The sequence below is a fragment of the Rhinatrema bivittatum genome, chromosome 2 (genome assembly GCF_901001135.1).
Source record: "Rhinatrema bivittatum chromosome 2, aRhiBiv1.1, whole genome shotgun sequence".
Taxonomy (NCBI): Eukaryota; Metazoa; Chordata; class Amphibia; order Gymnophiona; family Rhinatrematidae; genus Rhinatrema; species Rhinatrema bivittatum.
The window spans coordinates 718,713,956-718,735,503 of NC_042616.1; the positions used below are offsets into that span (position 1 = coordinate 718,713,956).

General features: G+C 41.7%; 1 protein-coding gene and 1 long non-coding RNA gene across 2 annotated transcripts in view; one reads left to right on the plus strand and one right to left on the minus strand.

The window, feature by feature from the left end:
- VPS13B (vacuolar protein sorting 13 homolog B) overlaps positions 1-21,548 on the plus strand; it is a 2,198,633-nt gene that overhangs the window by 1,719,603 nt on the left and 457,482 nt on the right.
- Positions 14,384-16,616, minus strand: LOC115085588. Its single transcript, XR_003854901.1, has 3 exons — positions 16,411-16,616; positions 16,090-16,163; positions 14,384-14,837 (listed from the first exon to the last, which is right to left on the minus strand). It is a non-coding gene; the product is annotated as an uncharacterized LOC115085588 (long non-coding RNA).

Sequence of the window (21,548 nt, forward strand, 5' to 3'; positions counted from 1 at the left end):
TCTCGACTGAAGTATTTAGGGATTTATTTTCATAAGGACTTAAAGAAGTAGTATGACAGTAATGTGGACCCATTCTTGGCCACCTTTAAAGCTAAGACACAGTCTTGGATGTCTTTACCACTGAATACACTTGGTAGAATAGCTTTAATTAAGATGATACTACTCCCGAAGCTATTGTACATTTTGCAAATGTTACCATTTATGTTAAGGAGAAGAGATTTTAAAACTTTGCAGCGAATATGTTTCATTTTTATTTGACGGGGAAAATGAGCTTGAATGGCCATTACTAGAATGAGTAGGAGGAGGATGGGGATTTCCACACTTTTATAACTACAATTTGGTTTGTTTTCTGAGAACATTGGGAAACTGGATAGGAAGGACCAATATGTATACAGACTTTACCTTAGAAAAAACACAGCCCCAGTAGATCTGAGATATGTGCTCCATGTGAGAAGGGAGAAGTTACTACCGCATATACGCTTAAATGTTTTAGTGAGCAGTATGAGACAGGCGTAGCAGGAATTGCGGCAACAGTTATGCCTGACATGGGATTTTTCTCTATGAAAACCTATGTATGGGAGTCCGGATTTTAGTCCAGGGTGGAGTCTAGATTTTTTTCGTGCTTTGCAACAAAAGGGCATTGATACTCTCAGTTGCTTTCTGGATCCCCAGAGTGAATATATGCACAGTTTCAAAGTGTGTCAGACATCACTGGGTTTCCAAAGGAGTCATTTTTTGGTCTAACATCAGTTATGGAGTTACATAAAATCGATATTGCCTGCCCCGGGGACCCTCTTTATTTCTTAATTTCAGAAATGATGCATTTTTCGTACTAAACGTTATAAATTATCACATATGTATCGTTTTCTACAAACACACACACAGAGGTTTAGTGTGGAGCCCCTAATAGCTAAATGGAGAGTTGATATTGAAGGGGATCTGAAGTTCCAGACCATTCGGAAGGGAGCTGTTCAAGCCTATAAAGAAATTGTGTTGGCAGCATTGCAAGTACTGCACAGAATAGTGATTTCACCTTTGCGAGTGTTTCGCATGGGCATTGTTGATTCTGCTAGCCGTCTTAAATGTTTCTGTCCCGAAGCTATTTTTATACATATGTGGGAATGTAGAATGGTGAATACATTTTTGAAGGCTGTAATAATTAAACTGACTACATTGATATTCCCTGTAAGGCATCTGTGTGTCTCTTGAGTGTAGATTTAATGGATTTATGAGGGACACCAGGTAACCTATCCTTTGTTAACAAGGGCCTGGCGCTTGTTAAAAAGTGTATCCTGGTGAAGTGGATCTCCCCAGAGTCTCCTACTATAATTTTTTGGCACTCAAAATTGGTGATGCACTTACTTTGGACTACTGGTCCTGGCTTCTTCAACCTCTGAGCTCCTTTCATTCTTTTCTTTGAGTTTGGAGCCTCTTTCTTCAGGAATTATCCTGCGATATATGTCGCAATTTTAAAGTGTAAAAGTGACAGAGAATGTGTCTTTAAATGGTCTATAATATACTGGGTAGAACTGTAATGTACGGGTATGTCAGTATGATAATACTCTGAAGGACTGGTCCCCATTTTTGGGGACTATAAATACATAAGAAATTGCCATGCTGGATCAGACCAAGGTTCCATCAAGCCCAGCATCCTGTTTCCAACAGAGGCCAAACCGGGCCACAAAAGCCTGGCAATTACCCAAACACTAAGAAGATCCCATGCTACTGATGCAATTAATAGCAGTGGCTATTCCCTAAGGGGCAGATTTTAAAAGCCCTGTGCGCGTAAATCCAGCTGGATTTACGCGCGCAGGGAACTTGCGTGCCGGAGCGCCCATCTTGCATAGGCAGCCAGCGCGCGCAAAGCCCCAGGAGACGCGTAAGTCCCGGGGCTTTGCTCGGAGGGCGTGAGGGGGCGTGTCGGGGGCAGCGCGGCGTCCGGGGGCCTTCTGGGGTGGGGCCGAGGGGGGGGGTGCCACCCCGGGGGCGTTCTGGGGGTGTGGCCAAGGCCTCTGAACCACCTCCGGGGCCGGGGAATGGCGCGCCAGCACCCCGCCGGCGCCCGCAAGTTACACCTGCCTTGGACAGGCGTAACTTTCTTAACAAAGGTGGGGGGAGGATTTAGTTATGGCTGGGGGGTGGGTTAGGGAGGGGAAGGTGGGGGGGTCCAGAAAAAAAGTTCCCTCCGAGGCCGCTTCGATTTCGGAGCGGCCTCAGAGGGAACAGAGACAGGCTGCTTGGCTCGGCACGCGCAGGTTGCACAATTGTGCACCTCTCTGTGCGCACCAACCCTGGATTTTATAACATGTGCACGGCAGCACGCGCATGTTATAAAATCGGGCGTAGATTTGGTCGTGTCGGGTTGCGCGAACAAATCTAAGCCCGCGTATAACTTTAAAAATCTACCCCTAAGTAAACTTGATTAATAGCAGTTAATGGACTTCTCCTCCAAGAACTTATCCAAACCTTTTTTGAACCCAGCTACGCTAACTGCACTAACCAAATCCTCTGGCAACAAATTCCAAAGCTTTGTGTGTTGAGTGAAAAATAATTTTCTCTGATTAGTCTTAAATGTGCTACTTGCTAACTTCATGGAATGCCCCCTAGTCCTTCTATTATTCGAAAGTGTAAATAACCAATTCACATCTACTCATTCAAGACCTCTCATGATCTTAAAGACCTCTATCATATCCCCCCTCAGCCGTCTCTTCTCCAAGCTGAACAGCCCTAACCTCTTCAGCCTTTCCTCATAGGGGAGCTGTTCCATCCCCTTAAACATTTTGGTTGCCCTTCTCTGTACCTTCTCCATTGCAACTATATCTTTTTTGAGATGCGGCGACCAGAATTGAACACAGAATTCAAGGTGCGGTCTCACCATGGAGCGATATAAGAGGCATTATGACATTTTATGTTTTATTAACCATTCCCTTCCTAATAATTCTTAACATTCGGTTTGCTTTTTTGACTGCTGCAGCACACTGAGCTGACGACTTTAAAGTATTATCCACTATGATGCCTAGATCTTATTCCTGGGTGGTAGCCTAATATGTAACCTAACATCGTGTAACTACAGCAAGGGTTATTTTTCCCTATATGCAACACCTTGCACTTGTCCATATTAAATTTCATCTGCCATTTGGATGCCCAGTCTTCCAGTCTTGCAAGGTCCTCCTGTAATGTATCACAATCTGTTTGTGATTTAACTACTCTGAATAATTTTGTATCATCCGCAAATTTGATAACCTCACTTGTCATATTCCTTTCCAGATCATTTATATGATCTATATATGGTCTATAATCTATATATGGTCTATAATCATTTATATTATATTTATATGATCATTTATATGATCATTTATATTTATATGTTTATATTTATATATAGAGAGAGAAATTTATATTTATATAGATTTATATTTATATGATCATTTATATGGTCTGTAATAGCCCGTGTATGCACCTATGCGTGTGTATATGTGGCTCTGCCTGTGTATATGTGTTAGGGGGAGCCTGTGTATGCTTATGTGTGTGTCCCTATGCCTTTCTATCCCTGTGTATGGGAGCATGAGAGAGAGGGCTTTGCAGACAACACATATTAGTGAACAGTACCCATTGCTCAGATGTGGTCAATAACAGCCTGTGTGTGTGCATGGGTGCTTCTGACTTTGTGTGTCTTGGGTGGGGGGGGGGGAGGCATGTTCTTGTGTGTGTTTGTGCACATCTGTGCGGGTGCCTGAGTGTGTGTCTGTGTGCCTTTTACTGTTCTGAGCACCACCTATTGGCCACAGACACAACTGTGACCGATTGACACAAATCTTTTTTATATATAGATAATTGGTCCACTCAGTCCTCTTTGGATTCATGTTCTTCTAAATTGGTGAAGGCTTTTCTAGATGTTATTCTTGAGTGGCTGGTGAAGACAGTGAATGTTTCCTTCCAGGATGGAATGTTATTTCTGTCTTTAAAGCATTCTGCAGTAAGTCTTATTCTGAAGAAAAAAGGGTTTGGATCCTCTCTTTGGTCTAGTTAACACCCCATTCTAAATGTTCCTTTTATGGCGAAAATTATGGGAAAAGGTGAGATTTGTCAGCTTAATGCTGACAAAAAGGGTTCGTCAAAATTAGATGACCGCCAGGTAGGCTCTCGTGCTGAGCACAGCATAAAAGCTGTCTTGGCTGCAGTGAATGATGAATAGAGGAATGGTGATCTAGCAGTGTTAATAGATCATGGGTCATTGCTGGACGGATGTAGAGAGGAAGATATTGTTGATTGTGTTTTGAAGTTGTTCTCCTTCCTGACCAGGCCAGCGTTTTCAGTGGATGCTGGAGGAAGCTTGGTGTTGCAAAGGATAGTTGGATCACGTTTGTTACCAGGGCTATTTAACGTGTTCATGCAGATCCTAGGGAGCATCGTTCTGGGACTGGGGATGATGGGCTTCATCTAGGCAGATGATATACAATTGAGTGCCCTAGTCAGGGAAGATGAGAAGTCCACTGTTGAATTTATGCATGGGGGATTGCAGGTCATTGCAAGCTGTTCGTCGGAGAGTAAATCGGGCCTGAATGGCAGCAAGATGGAGTTGATAAGAATTGGTGGCATTCCATTAAGTTTGCCTTTTTGTGTGGAGAATGATTCTATTGGTTATTCCAGAGATGTGAGAGATTTTGTTTCTGATTTTTGCTGAATTTATAAATATGAATGCCAATTTGTAAACCATGAAACGACGGTATATAAAATGTTTAAATAAATAAATAATAAATAAATATTGAAAAGCACCAGTCCAAGTACCGATCCCTGAGGCACTCCACTGTTTACCCTTTTCCACTGAGAAAATTAACCATTTAATCCTGCTCTCTGTTTCCTGTCTTTTAACCAGTTTCTAATCCATGAAAGGACATCGCCTCCTATCCCATGACTTTTTAGTTTTCTTAATAGCCTTTCATGAGGGACTTTGTCAAACGCCTTCTGAAAATCCAAATACACTACATCTACCGGTTCACCTTTATCCACATGTTTATTAACCCCTTCAAAAAAAAAGAAATAGATTTGTTAGGCAAGACTTCCCTTGGGTAAATCCATGTTGACTGTGTTCCATTAAACCATGTCTTTCTATATGCTCTACGATTTTGATCTTTAGAATAGTTTCCACTATTTTTCCCGGCACTGAAGTCAGGCTCACTGGTCTATAGTTATCCGGATCGCCCCTGGAGCCTTTTTTAAATATTGGGGTTACATTGGCTACCCTCCAGTCTTCAGGTACAATGGATGATTTTAAAAATTGGTTACAAATTTTAACTAATAGATCAGTAATTTCATTTTTTAGTTCCTTCAGTACCCTAGGATGCATACCATCCGTTCCAGGTGATTTTCTACTCTTTTTAGTTTGCCAATCTGGCCTACTACATCTTCCAGGTTCACAGTGATTTTGTTCGGTTCGTCTGACTCATCACCTCTGAAAATCATCTCCGGAACTGGTATCTCCCCAGCATCCTCATTAGTAAACACGGAAGCAAAGAATTCATTTAGTCTTTCTGCAATGGCCTTATCTTCCCTAAGAGAGCCCCCTTTAACCCCTCGGTCATCTAATGGTCCAACCGACTCCCTCACAGGTTTCTTGCTTCGGATATATTTTAAAAAGTTTTTATTATGAGTTTTTGCCTCTATGGCCAATTTCATTTCAAATTCTCTCTTCGCCTGTCTTATCAATGTTTTACACATAACTTGACAATGCTTATGTTTTATCCTATTTTCTTCAGATGATCTTTCTTCCAGTTTTTGAAGGATTTTTTTTTTGGCTAAAATAGCCTCTTTCACCTCACCTTTTAACCATGATGGTAATCGTTTTGCCTTCCTTCCACCTTTCTTAATGTGTGGAATACATATGGACTGTGCCTCTAGGATTGTATTTTTAAACATTGTCCATGCCTGTTGAACACTTTTAACCTTTGCAGCTGCACCTTTCAGTTTTTTTCTAACTGTTTTCCTCATTTTATCAAAGTTTCCCTTTTGAAAGTTTAGTGTTAGAGCTGCAGATTTACTTATTGTCCCCTTTCAGTTTTTAGTTTAAATTTGATCATGTTATGATCACTGTTGCCAAGTGGCCCCACCACCGTTATCTCTCTCACCGAAATATATGTGTGCTTTGGTGGTTATTGCTATTCGAGCTGTATAGGGTGGGGGGGGGGGAGTCTAGTGAATTAATGTTCAGTAGCTTCTTCATTATGCTTATTCCTGAATGTTATCCAAGGAAAAACTTGGGCATGTTTTGTATTGTACAATTGTATGTTTTCATTTCTTGTGCCAATAAAGAATATTTTCACACAAAAAAAAACATTGAGAAATTACGCTGTGAGCAGTAATTGATGTGAATATATGCCAATATGCTTCTCAGTCATAGCATGGAATGAACAACATATAAATAGGTAAAAACATATGTTTAATCCTATGGCCATGACCTGGCCTTCCATTTGATTTCTTTTAGTATTTTCCCTCAACTTTCTAATAGTGAACCTGCTAACTCTGATCACCAAAGCTAGGATCTATAACAAATCCAAGTTAAATCCATTTACAAAGCTTTGGCAAACAAAGGAGTTGTATTCTCCATGATGAGAAAGACTTTCCAATAAATTAACATTAAACATTAGAATCATAGAAACATGACAGCAGAAAAAGACCATAAGGTCTATCTTATTTGACTATCCACACCAACTGCTTAGCTATACTATCCCTACCACTCCCTTAAAGGATCCCCTGTGCTTATCCTATGCTTTCTTTAATTCAGATACTGTCCTTGTCTCTACCACCTGCACTGGGAAGTTGTTCCATGCATCCAACATCCTCTTGGGAAAGAAATATTTCCTTAGATATTCCTTAGAGTCTGCTTCTTTTCACCCTCATCCTCATGTACCCTTGTTCAAGACCTTCCTTATTCTTGAAAAAGGCCTTACTCCTGCACATTGATACCTTGGGGGCATTTAAATGTCTCTGTCATATCTTTTCTCTTATCTTTCCTCTAGGGTATGCATGTTTAGCTCTTTAGGTCTTATCACCATTTCCTTTAGAGCAAAATACATTGACCATTTTAATAGTCCTCCTCTGAACCCATAAGGTTATACACAGTCCCTTACTGAGTGTATAATTTGCAATGCTACTTATTATGTTCTTCTGTTGTTTTCCATCAGGTACTGTTCCTTTTCTCCTCTTCCTGTTTTTCCCTCTCTTCTCTCGCTCCTTCTCTCTTCCTATCTGCTCTCTCCCCCCACCCTGGTTTTTTGTAATGTCCTCCATCAGTTATATTGTAAACCGGCATGATGTACCCACGAATGTCGATATAAAAAAGCTAATAAATAAATTAATTAAATAAATACCATCTGGTTTATATTCGTTTGAAGGTGTGGTCTCCACAATTGTACACACAATTCAAAATAAATTCTCATCACAGACTTATACAGAGGCAATATCACCTTTTTTCTGCTGACTGTTCCTCTCCCTATGCAGTCAATCATCTTTCTGGCTTTTGCTGTCACCTTATCCACCTATTTGGCCACCTTGAGATCATCAGATATAATCTACCTTAGATCTTGATTTGCTCTTAGAAGAATTTCACCCTTACCCTGTACTGCTTCCTTGATAATTTGCAGCCCAAATATATGGTTCTAAATTTTTTTAGCATAGAAATATTTGTTTATTTGGATTATTACCCACTATTTTGATTTCTAATACTTAATCCAGCAGTAATGACAGTTCATTGTAATTTCTTTTTAGCATTTGCCAGTGTATTTGGATGTTGAGCTCAATCAGTGCCAGCCCCCATAATGGCTATAGTGCCATGAGCCTTCTTTTGCACCTACCCTGGGCTTTTGCCCCATTTTTAACCCTCTCCCATCCCATGTAGCCAAGCTACTTCAGAGTCAGACCTCAAGCTGAAGGGCAAAAACCACAGTTCCTTCTAGAAACCATTGTAGCTGTTCTTCTTGTCAGCTAGGTGTTACTGTTGTACAATAGTTGGGTTTTTCACCATCCAGGTTTTGTAAATGCTTTCTCTGCAATATCTCCAGTCCTGGCCAGCCTGAGGATTAGAGGTTGGATTCAGGAATTCAGGATTTCTTCACTGTGAAGATGGTTGACACCTGAAACAGCTTTCCAACACAGATAGAATGAATCAAAATAGTGATAAAAATTAAACCATACTGGGGGACTGGCCAAGTGGTGGCACATGCTGTTGTGCAGAGATCAAGGTTCCATTCCAAGGTCTGGCTTCTCCTCCGTAGGCCGACTGAGAATGCCGTAGAGGCAGCATTAACAGCCCCTAGGTGAAAGAAGTCTCTCCCATTGCATAACTATGACACCTAGAGGCCAAATTCAGGGTCCGTGTATACCAGGTTTTGGAGGAAGCCGTTGACTGAGCTAAATAGGAGAGAAGTCATAAAATAGGGAAAAGCCCCCAAAAAGTTGCAAATGAAAGCTCATGGCACTGTAGACCAATAAAAGCAGTTCCACTTGAGATGAAAGCCCAAAACAGCAGGAGGAAATTGGCAGCCCATGATAAATAACATATTTGGGAGAGAGAAAAAAGTGGAAGGATAGAAGACCAGAGATCAAATAGAGTTTGTGACAGCAGAATGGTTAGGTACAAATTGGCAGACCGAGTGCAAAAAGTGTGCCTTATCTGTTGCATCTTTTGTGTTTTTAGAAGGGATTTCCTATTAGGGATGTGCATTTGTTTTGCCTGAATGTGTAACATGGGATGAATGTGATCATTTTTTGTTTGTTCTGAATGGATCAAAACAAAAATACCTTTAATCAAAATACTTAAAAATCTTCAGGTATATTTGCTTTTGGATGGGGGAAAATTTTTTAAAAAGGCCTCTAAGAGGCCCTCTGACCTCACCCCCCTCCCCTTTCTACCCCAGTGCTCCTCAAACCCTCATGCTTCCTGAAAACATAGATCCAGACTGGACCTAGCTAGGTCCCGCCATTCCTCCTCTCCCCTTAAAATACCTGGCTGAGCTGAGGGCCTGAGATCTCGCCAACCCCCACTTACCCGATCTTAATGATCTGGTGGTTCAGAAGGGCAAGAATGAAGGCCAGTTGCTCCTGCTCCATCCAATGCTCTTTAACAATGGTGATGCTGGCTGTTCTGAGCGGCGCCAAGATGACTGCACATCCTTGTTTGCTATGCACCAAGGCTTGCATGTCTTATGACATCTTTTGGACCAGAGAGTAGGAATTTGTGGCCAAAAAATAGTCTTTCTTGTTTTGTTGTATTTGAAAATTTATTTTTTTTGCATCATTTGTGTTTTTTGTTTTGTTCTAGTGCACACTAATGGAAATGAAACGAGACAAATAACAGCAGATTTCTACCAGAGAGGAGAAAATTAAACATGTTTACCATTGTTGTTCAAATACAGTAGGGTATATTGAGGCATGAGGGTCTGAACAGATTTGCCCATGATCATTCTATGAGCCATGGGAAAAACGAATAATAAGGGGCCCAATATTCAAAATGCATTAAGCTCTCAAGTCACTTATCCAGCTATTTCATAGCCGATCAATTTGTGGATGGGCAATGGGCGGATCGGGGCAGCCCTACTTAGCTGGATACATTATTTGGCTAACTGGCGATATTCAGCCTTAGCCAGATATAACTTATTAAGTCATATCCAGACAGATTTAAATATTGGGTCAAATACATTTCGGAGATTTTTAGATTGCCTTTTCAAGGTGGTTTACAACTTTTAAAAAAATTTCTGAGGCTGATATTCAGCCCTGGCGCAACTAGTTAAGTTAGACGGATATAGCTAATCCGACTAACTTAACAGGGATAATCAGTGGCGCAGCAACACTACTGAATATACCCAGTTATCCTAAAGTTATATCCAGCTAACTTTAGGACAGCCCTATGGCGCAACTAGAGTTAGCCGCATAAGTTATGCATCTAACTCTGAATATTCGAGTTATCTGCATAACGTATGCTACTAACTCCTCTCCTTCCCAAAATGCCTACCTCCAGTTCCGGAATACCTCCACATACGGCATTTAATATCACTGGTTAACCATTTAGACAGATAACTTTTCAGTTAACCGTCTAAATGGCTTATGAATATCGATCTCTCTGTTTTTAACAACTTGTTTATTTTTTTATTTTTGTTGTTGACCAAGAAAGCCAGATTAATACACATGCTTTTTTTTTTTTTTTAAGTCCTGAAGCTACAGATAAATAAAGTGTCTTTCCCAAGATCAAAGTCTAGCTGACAGTTGGTGATAATTTATTTTTAATTTTTATTTTGATTTATGAATCGCCTACTCTGCAAACAACTTGAAGTGATTTACAGCAGTTTTAAAAATAAAGAAACCCAGCAGTAGCTGAGCAGTGATGTTTATGATGATCCTGCTGGTATTCTTCATGCCATAACGCTGTTACTGATAAGGAAATGATAGCTTAATTTATTGTCTTGTGATGTCATTCAGTATATATGCAATACTATGCAAACATTTCAAGACACAAAACACCCAAATTAGAAAAGCTTGTTTAGCAACTCTTCAACAAAGAAAAAAAAGTATCTAGAATTGCTTTCTCTTGTACATAGATACTCCTGAGCTGGGCTAATGCCAAAATTTTTATTTCATGAAACAGATACGTAAATACTTCACTATGTCTTTGATTTTACAATCACATATCTATTGCGACCATCTGTAGCAGCTGCACTTCACAAATTATTTGCTGAACCAAACTGAGCTCAGTGACAAAAGTAGTCATCTGAGATGTACTGTTAGAGCGGAAAGAAACGGCAGCGTTGCTTTTTTATATCATGGCCATCTGCTCTACAGATGTTATTATATAGAATTACTTCAGATAAAATGATTGTAGAAAATGTTCATTAAAACCTCAACAATTTACACTTGTTTACTTGAATCTGCATAACTTCCCAATGAGGCAGCACAATACACTTGGGGTTTCTTGGGCTCTTACCAGCTCTCCCCTTTGATCCTTTTTTGATGTGCTGACTTTAATAAACACATTCAAAAACAGTGTTCAAAACATCATGGAAAGAAACTACAAAGGAAGAATCAGCACAGCAGAAAAAGACTAATCCTTTACTTACGCAAGCTATTTTTAGTAAAATATACTTTTTATACCTCTTATGTGACAATAAACAGTGTAAACAAACTTTTTACAGATGCCTCTTTAATGTAAGAGTTGAAGATGGTTTTACATGCTGGAGGTATCTTGAGTAGGGATGTGAATCGTGTCCTCGATCGTCTTAACGATCGATTTCGGCTGGGAGGGGGAGGGAATCGTATTGTTGCCGTTTGGGGGGGTAAAATATCGTGAAAAATCGTGAAAAATCTAAAAATCTAAAAATCGCAAAACCAGCACATTAAAACCCCCTAAAACCCACCCCCGACCCTTTAAATTAAATCCCCCACCCTCCCGAACCCCCCCAAATGAGTTAAATAACCTGCGGGTCCAGCGGCGGTCCGGAACGGCAGCGGTCCGGAACGGGCTCCTGCTCCTGAATCTTGTTGTCTTCAGCCGGCGCCATTTTCCAAAATGGCGCCGAAAAATGGCGGCGGCCATAGACGAACACGATTGGACGGCAGGAGGTCCTTCCGGACCCCCGCTGGACTTTTGGCAAGTCTCGTGGGGGTCAGGAGGCCCCCCACAAGCTGGCCAAAAGTTCCTGGAGGTCCAGCGGGGGTCAGGGAGCGATTTCCCGCCGCGAATCGTTTTCGTACGGAAAATGGCGCCGGCAGGAGATCGACTGCAGGAGGTCGTTCAGCGAGGCGCCGGAACCCTCGCTGAACGACCTCCTGCAGTCGATCTCCTGCCGGCGCCATTTTCCGTACGGAAAATGGCGCCGGCCATACGCGTATGGCCGGCGCCATTTTCCGTACGAAAACGATTCGCGGCGGGAAATCGCTCCCTGTCCCCCGCTGGACCTCCAGGAACTTTTGGCCAGCTTGTGGGGGCCTCCTGACCCCCACGAGACTTGCCAAAAGTCCAGCAGGGGTCCGGAAGGACCTCCTGCCGTCCAATCGTGTTCGTCTATGGCCGCCGCCATTTTTCGGCGCCATTTTGGAAAATGGCGCCGGCTGAAGACAACAAGATTCAGGAGCAGGAGCCCGTTCCGGACCGCTGCCGTTCCGGACCGCCGCTGGACCCGCAGGTTATTTAACTCATTTGGGGGGGGTTCGGGAGGGTGGGGGATTTAATTTAAAGGGTCGGGGGTGGGTTTTAGGGGGTTTTAGTGTGCCGGCTCACGATTCTAACGATTTATAACGATAAATCGTTAGAATCTCTATTGTATTGTGTTCCATAACGGTTTAAGACGATATTAAAATTATCGGACGATAATTTTAATCGTCCTAAAACGATTCACATCCCTAATCTTGAGTGTTAACTATTACTTAAACGAAAGCCCAAGGAAATGTGTTATAAGCATTCATTCTGGGAGGCTGAAAAGAAACACTAATACTTATGTCTTAGTTTAAAGGGGAACGGGGGTTAAATGTAAATTAGCACAAAGATCTACAATTATTCACATAGTTATTCATGTATTAATAAAATTTGATATTCCACCTTTTTTGTAAGGGTGTAGGTATAAAGTAGATTACATAGAAAAAAAACATTGAGCACATAAGCAATACATATATACAGATAAGGGGTAGATTGTGAGTGAGATACATTGGGGTTATGCATACATATATAGCGCTGTCACAGAGCATGAGCGGTCTGTGGCTGGCTGGAGACAGATTATAGTTTGGACTCCAGTTTTCTTTTGCATACTTTATTATACACACTCACAATGGAACAAAGAAGCAGCTTACCTCAGCAATACGTCTTACCAAACACTTCAACCAAGCTGCCATCTCTTCATCTTCCCCAGGGCCTCCCTTGCACTCCTCTGAGCTTACGCTTTATTCCTGCTCAGAGGAGACACCCTGGACCCAGAATGCCCTGACCGGTCTATTAAGGTGTTCTGAGGGTTTCTATAGGGTACTCTGCCACATACCCTCCCTATGAGCACTATCTTATCCAATTGAGCATTTGCCCCTACCAGGGCTTGCTCTTGGATCTTTTCTCAACCTGGGACAACCTCTTTCCCATTCTAACCCCCGCCTACCTTAGGATGCAGGGTTCCAAACCAGGGAATGCCTTGTGCTCTATTCACTGGGGATTCTGTTTACCAAGGGTACCTTCCTCCTCTTCCGAGTATTCTCTCTCCCAACCTGTTGGGTTTTTAGATGAGGCTTTCTTACATCCCCTCTCAAGCCCTTTTGGTTCTCTAGGTGACCCACCCCGGTGAGGAAAATAACTCCAAAAATGACTTCACAAAATTAGTTCACTTCCTCCAAACTCCTGAGGGAAACCTTTCCAGGCAGATTGCACACTGGACAGGGTAAAGTCTCTCAGACTGTGAGCCCTAAAACAAAAGACAAAAAAAAACCTTCTCCCAAAAATGCTACACCACTTTCTATACTCAACCCCTCCCCCCCCAACCCAATATCCAAACAGGAGCTCACCTGCTAGCAAGCCTCAGAGTGCTATTAAGAATGGTACGCCCCTCTCTTAACTTCCTAATCCAGGCCAGGGCCATCTAGTGGCAACCTAGAGGGTTTCTATAGATAGATATATACCATGTCCCTTCTATTTTCTTATCATTTTCGTCAAGCATAACCTCAGTGGAAGCTTACTTGTATGCATTTGCATATCATTTTCAACTGAGAGTATATTTTAGTAGAATTTTATTTAAACAAAAGCCTTAGACATATGGTTCCTAAATCATTAGATACTTATCTTAGGACCAGAGGTTAGAGACACAATCACATATTTCTCAGTACTGTTTGCGATCACCTTCCAGTCAAAGTAGAAACTTCTAGAGGCAGCTGCCACGCTTATTTCATTTTGCTTTCTTTGAACTTGCTTTGTTGTGTTTTAGTTTCTCATCTGCTCAGCCTCATGGAGGAAACTAGCAGAGAAAAGCAAAAACCCTCCCCTAAGGAATTCTGGAAGAGCAGGGATGGAGATGATGGCTCCCTTCAGGAATTCCACACCAGGAATTTTAGTGAGATCACAGTTACAATGCGCAATTATGTCTCTTTTTCTTAATCGTAAAGTTAATATATTAATAGGTCCATATTCAAGTAAGGCTCGGCTACTTAGCCGCTGAATATACCCAGCTATCTTAAAATTAACCAGATAAGTATATTTGTCTAACTTTAGGAGAGGTCTACAGGCCAGTCAGATGACTTATCCAGCTAATTCAACTCCTCTGAGTTGAAGAACTTATTTTCCCGCTAGAATTTAGCTGGATAAGTGCCAAAATTTCATTTAGCTGGATAACTTCTCAGTTATCCGGCTAAATGCTTTTGAATATGGACCTCAAAGAACTTAGATATTTATTTTTTATGTTAAACAATTTTTATTGCATTTTGCACACTTCAACAAGAAACGTATGACATGTTGAACACAGGCATCCTTCAGTGTCCGACAAGAGAAATACAGAAATGCAAAAAAAACTTATATTTCAGAATACAACGAAGTATCCCCTCCCCCCTTCCCCCCTTCCAATACAAACAAGCTAAAACAAAACATACTGTGATGCGGGGTTCAGCAGCCCCGCGACCTTTAGTCCAGTACCAAACAGTAAGATATGTCAGTCATTTAGGATCAAACTCCGCGCTCTGTGTGGCAGTGCCTGAAGGTCTGGATCCCATATCTGTAGAAACTGGCAACGATGTCGTGGAGATGTGCGTCAGCCACTCCATCTGCATTAGGCGGTGCCAGTGGTTAGATATTTATTTTTTAATTGAAGTCATTGCAATATTATTTTCTGGTCAGAAAAATCACAAGATTATACTTAGAATTGTCAATGTGTACTTTACAAATATTCTAAAGAAAAATATTACTTTATGAACAAACATACATAAAGTCTAAATTTATAGCCCAAAAACTGTCATTTGTAATGTGGGAGATTTTGTTGTTCATTATTTTGCTAGAAGTAGAGATCATAGTTGTCAGTAAAATACATCAGCTAATTAAATTATATTTTTTCACAGTTTGACAGAAATAAAATTCTACTGCATACATGGAATCAAATATATCTCAAAGATATCTTAACCTTAATAAAATAAAATTGTATTCTACTTAGCCCACTCTAGCTCCAAATCCCGTCCAGTGTGGTCTGGGATGCCACTGCTCTCACAGCCTTCCCTTAGGCATGTGCACATTAGTTAGACTCTGCAGTGTAAAATGTTGAGTGGTGCCCTTCGATGATATCAGGCTGATTGACCTACGTATTTTTTGCTCCATAAGACGCACTTCCCCCCCCCCCCCCCCAAAAGTGGGGGGGAAATGTCTGTGCATCTTATGGAGCGAATATAATAAAACCTACAACTCCCCCCCCCCCAAGACCTGACAAGTGTCCCTGGTGGTCCAGCGGGGGTCCGGGGGCAATCTCATGCACTTGGGCCGTCGGCTGCCAGTAATCAAAATGGCGCTGACGGCCCTTTGCCTTTACTATGTCACAGGGGTTGTCAGTAGCCCTTTGCCTTTACTATGTCACAGGGGCTGTCAGTAGCCCCTGTGACATAGTAAGAGCAAAGGGCCGTCAGGGGTTGTAGTTAATTAAATTTAAAGGGTTGGGATGGGGGGTTTTTTTGTTTGGTTTTTTTTTCCACAGAAAGAGCAAGATAAAAGTTTTCTGATCTGGGGAGTGGACCGAAATGGCCCTCCCCAGACCCGAAAACGAAAAGGGGACAAAAAAATGTTATGCACTCCCATAATTTGCTCCATAAGACGCACAGCCGCCCGGGAACAGAGCCAGTTTAGCACACCATTTTTTAAATTTTTTTTTTAATTTTCCTCCTCTGAATTCTAGGTGCGTCTTAAGGTCAGGTGCTTCTTATGGAGCGAAAAATACAGTATTTAAGCAAGGGCCTCACAGCATTTCCTCACCTCAGCCACTGAAAAAATTACTTAAAAAATTAAGCCATATCATTTCTCAAGTTAATTATATAAATTAATTTTGTAATGATGGATTCAGTTAACATAACAAAGTAGAGCTTTCCATTTTCTTTTCATACCTGACTTGGTCTTTTGGAAAAACTCTGCTAAGGCTTTGTCTTTGCCCGTGGATGAAGCAGAAACAGAAGTAAGCCTAAAGGGGAATAATGTTTTAAATTAAATCTGACTACCTAAAGCGATATGCAGCACTAAGAAGCCATTTACAATACTCAGAAGACCCTTATCCCTTCTAGAACAAAATATAAACTCTTTCCAACTCTCAAACAATTGGAAATGAATTGTTTGCAAGTAAAACTAGAAGACAAATTAAACTTTAAATAGTCACTGGGGACTGAAGCAGTAGTGCAGCTTGTAGAAAACCATGCAAATCACTAGCAAACCTTAATGAGGATTGGATGTGGGCATCAGGATCCTGTCAAGTTTGACACAATGTCCCGAGTAGCTTAAACCCAGCAATCAAGGAAAGGCGGAGTCTTCATCAGCTCTCTAGCATCTGGGATTGTATTTGTCATTCTGGCATACTCTGCAAGTGCAAAATAAAAATAAAATGGGGATTAACCTGACAATGAAATCAGTTACTGTAGTTTGTGATAATGAAAAGCAGACTAATTCTAATTTCTTTCTTTAGTCCCTGAAGTTGAGATACATTTAAAGTTAAGTTGAAATAAAATATAAGAGGCAGGAACAGATCAGACAAGAAACCATCTAATCTTAGGAACAAATACTAATCCTATTCAGTTTTCCTTTGAATTACTTTATAACCAGGTTCATGTTTGCTACTGATGAACTGGGATGTCTATCGTTTAAAAGAAAAAAAAAAAAGCAATAAATCAATAATAAACTGCTGATTTTCCCCTAAATGTGTGGGCTTAGAAAATAATAAGGTTCATTTATGAGCTTTCAAAACCTGAAGGAGATCCAAATGGAACTGAATCAAGCTACTTAGTGGGTCATTCATCCAAATACATTAGGGGCCTAACCCGCGTTAAATGGAGTCTAACGCGAATTGTGCGCACGATAAATAGTGCAGTGCAAGCTAGCATGCAAATTGTAATGTTAGTATGCAAGTGGGAGGAGTTAATGCAAATTAAGTTGTCCTACCGCATTCCGCGATAAACGCATACTAACATAGGATTTAACATCAGCAATAACTATACTTTTTTTTCCTGCGGTACAAAGCAAAAAAAGGTTTTTATTGCATGCCCATGGCCGTTATTGCAGATCACAGCCGTTATCACATGCTCAAATGAGGCCTTCTAACAGACACACCTACCATGCCCTCCGTGGCCATTAAAAACACCTTTTTTTACCTGGCCTGTCCTCCTAAACTTTTAATATTTATTTCAAGTTTACTTGTTGAGGGATACTGGAAGCTTCAAGATGTTCTCCGCAGACAACAAGAGCAACAACCACAAGAACAGGCAAGGGAAGTTCCAAGCCCTCCTAGGAAAGTCCCTGCACTGGAGCCCAAGCTCTGGGCCCCACAGGGAGAGGGCCCAGCACAGGGCACGCAGGCGGGCACGACAGAGGGGATTCAGAGAGCGCATCTTTCCTCCATGAGCCTCATTGCTGGGCATGCCAGAGGATTATGTGGTTAGCAGGAATCACCTAAGCTCTCAGGCTATCCTGGAATTATATGAAGAAATCCGAGGGGATCTGGATCCGGTCACAGAAAGGTGCCACGCTATAGCAGGGTTGACCAAACTATTGGCCACTCTGCACTTCCTGGCATCCGGCTCCTTCCAGATGATAGTAGGGGTCCTCGGGTGCATGTCCCAAACCACTTTTTCATGCTGTCTGGGCCAGGTCCTAACAGCTATATCTGACTGCATTAATCACTACATAATATTTCCTCAGGACAGACAGCACTTGGTGGAATTGAAGAGAAGATGTTTTAAAATTCTTGTTTAGAAACCCTTTTAATGTGATTACAAAATGACATTTTTCCATCCACCATCACTCGTAGGTTACATGCCTCCTCCATCAAACAAAAATTATGCCCACCGATATCCCAATAATATCACAAAGGCATTCTCTGTGCTCCAACCAAAGCAGAGTGTTACATTCGATGGATCATGAGAGGGCCCTGCGAGCCACCTCACTCACCCCTGACTTGACCGTACCCATCCCGTAGTGAGAGCACAACCTCCTGCCCCAAATCCCGTCCAGTGCGGTCTGGGATGCCACTGCTCTTGCAGCCTTCCTTTAGGCATGTGTTCATTAATTAGACTCTGCAGTGTAAAATGTTGCGTGATGCCCGATGATATCAGGCTGATTGACCTATTTAAGCAAGGGCCTCACAGCATTACCTCACCTCAGCAGTGGGTCTCATATGCATTAGTAGTGCATGTTGGTTTCAAGTTTCTGTGTCCTATGTTCCTGATTCCTTGTCCAAACTTGCCTCATGCAGCCTTGTCTCTTCTGCCTTGCTTCGTGCAGAATTGTCTCTCCAGCCTTGCCTCATGCAGAATTGTCTCTCCAGCTTTGCCTCCTCCACCATGTTTCTCCATCCTTGCTCTCTCGACGTTGCAGATCCGCCATGTTGCCTGAAGACCTAAGGCACGTGCGCGTGCTCTGATTGAAATACCAGTAAGAGCGCGAACCTCAGGGGCGTCCCCCTGAGATGATGTCATCCGCTTCCAATATTTAAAGGTCTCTGTTTTCACTAGCTGAGTTAGCAAGAGGATCACCTTGCTGGTGGCTGAAAGGAATCAGTAAGTTTTTGCTTGGAACATTGTCTTTTTTAAAAGTATTGGGGTAAAGTTAACTATCTTGGAATATTATTTAGTGTGTTTGTGTGTTTGTGCCTTTAATAGTCAGAAAGGCAGTGAATAAAGTTAGACTGTTTGTATTTTTAATAGTCAGTCAATAAGGTAGCTAGTAAGCAGTAGGTAGTGTGTTTACTTTTAAAAGTCTGCAGAACTGAGTGTTCTGCAGATTTTTAAAGAACTGAGTGTATTGAAAAAAAAACACACACACACAAAAAAAAGCAAACCCAAAAAGTAGACAGAAGCTAGAAATAAGCTAGGAGCAGTGTATACCTAAGTAAAAAAGTTGAATAGTTCAGCTCAGTTACTCACTTTGGAAAGGTGTTGAGGTTTTGTGATTGGGTTTGAATAGGGACCAACATTTGTTAATCAAGAGAGCAGTGAGTCACTATGGCTGACTAACTGAAGTTAGGAGTTAGCAATCTGTTAGGAAAGCTCTGTTTTAGAGCTAGGAGTTAGCAATCTGTAATGAATCTCCGTGAGGAGTTAGCAATCTGATGTAGTTGTGGGTGGATCCCTGAGCTGGTGGCAGATGACCATGCCCTCGGGAGGATATCCCGAGAGGGACCACAGGCTAGGCTTGAGTATGGAGACAGACACACATTAGTTCTTTTATTAAACAGGTTTTTGAAACCACCAGAGGTGTCAGTAGTGAGCTGTTATGCCCGGCAGGGCTTTGGTCCCTCAGGTACTGGAACAGTGATCCAGGATGGCTGAGCTGTTGAGAAACTGTAGAAAGTGAGTAGGCAAAGTAGGCAGAGTTCATGAACAGAACTAGATGACAAAACTCACATAAGATCTCAAGGAAGCTCAGGTGCTGGAAAGGTTTAGGCCCTTGAGGAGCGAGTACCTGGTTCCAAGGAAAGCTCTGAGAGAGCGATGGTAACTCACAATTGTTTGTAGCAGCGATAGCTTCCAAGCAGTGGACAATCTTCAGAGTGTCCAGGAACATGGGCCCTCGAGGAGCGAGTACTGGTTCCTATCTGTAATCTGAAAGTAAAGAAAAGAGCGAGGGCCCCGAGGAGCGGGTACCCCTGGTAAGTCCAAGGAGGCAGAGAAGCTTGGGAGGTGTAGCTGAACATAAGAACATAAGAAAATGCCATACTGGGTCAGACCAAGGGTCCATCAAGCCCAGCATCCTGTTTCCAATAGCGGCCAATCCAGGCCATAAGAACCTGGCAAGTACCCAAAAACTAAGTCTATTCCATGTTACCATTGCTAATGGCAGTGGCTATTCTTTAAGTGAACTTAATAGCAGGTAATGGACTTCTCCTCCAAGAACTTATCCAATCCTTTTTTAAACACAGCTATACTAACTGCACTAACCACATCCTCTGGCAACAAATTCCAGAGTTTAATTGTGCGTTGAGTAAAAAAGAACTTTCTCCGATTAGTTTTAAATGTGCCCCATGCTAACTTCATGGAGTGCCCCCTAGTCTTTCTACTATCCGAAAGAGTAAATAACCGATTCACATCTACCTGTTCTAGACCTCTCATGATTTTAAACATCTCTATCATATCCTCCCTCAGCCGTCTCTTCTCCAAGCTGAAAAGTCCTAACCTCTTTAGTCTTTCCTCATAGGGGAGCTTTTCCATTCCCCTTATCATTTTGGTAGCCCTTCTCTGTACCTTCTCCATCGCAATTATATCTTTTTTGAGATGCGGTGACCAGAATTGTCCACAGTATTCAAGGTGTGGTCTCACCATGGAGCGATACAGAGGCATTATGACATTTTCAGTTTTATTCAACATTCCCTTTCTAATAATTCCCAACATTCTGTTTGCTTTTTTGACTGCCGCAGCACACTGAACCGACAATTTCAATGTGTTATCCACTATGACACCTAGACCTCTTTCTTGGGTTGTAGCACCTAATATGAAACCCAACATTGTGTAATTATAGCATGGGTTATTTTTTCCTATATGCATCACCTTGCACTTATCCACATTAAATTTCATCTGCCATTTGGATGCCCAGTTTTCCAGTCTCACAAGGTCTTCCTGCAATTTATCACAATCTGCTTGTGATTTAACTACTCTGAACAATTTTGTGTCATCTGCAAATTTGATTATCTCACTCGTCGTATTTCTTTCCAGATCATTTATAAATATATTGAAAAGTAAGGGTCCCAATACAGATCCCTGAAGCACTCCACTGTCCACTCCCTTCCACTGAGAATAATGTCCATTTAATCCTACTCTCTGTTTCCTGTCTTTTAGCCAGTTTGCAATCCACGAAAGGACATTGCCACCTATCCCATGACTTTTTACTTTTTCTAGAAGTCTCTCTTCTGAAAATCCAAGTATACTACATCTACCGGTTCATCTTTATCCACATGTTTATTAACTCCTTCAAAAATGTGAAGCAGATTTGTGAGACAAGACTTGCCCTGGGTAAAGCCATGCTGACTTTGTTCCATTAAACCATGTCTTTCTATATGTTCTGTGATTTTGATGTTTAGAACACTTTCCACTATTTTTCCTGGCACTGAAGTCAGGCTAACCGGTCTGTAGTTTCCCGGATCGCCCCTGGAGCCCTTTTTAAATATTAGGGTTACATTTGCTATCCTCCAGTCTTCAGGTACAATGGATGATTTTAATGATTGGTTACAAATTTTTACTAATAGGTCTGAAATTTCATTTTTTAGTCCCTTCAGAACTCTGGGGTGTATACCATCCGGTCCAGATGATTTACTACTCTTCAGTTTGTCAATCAGGCCTACCACATCTTCTAGGTTCACCGTGATTTG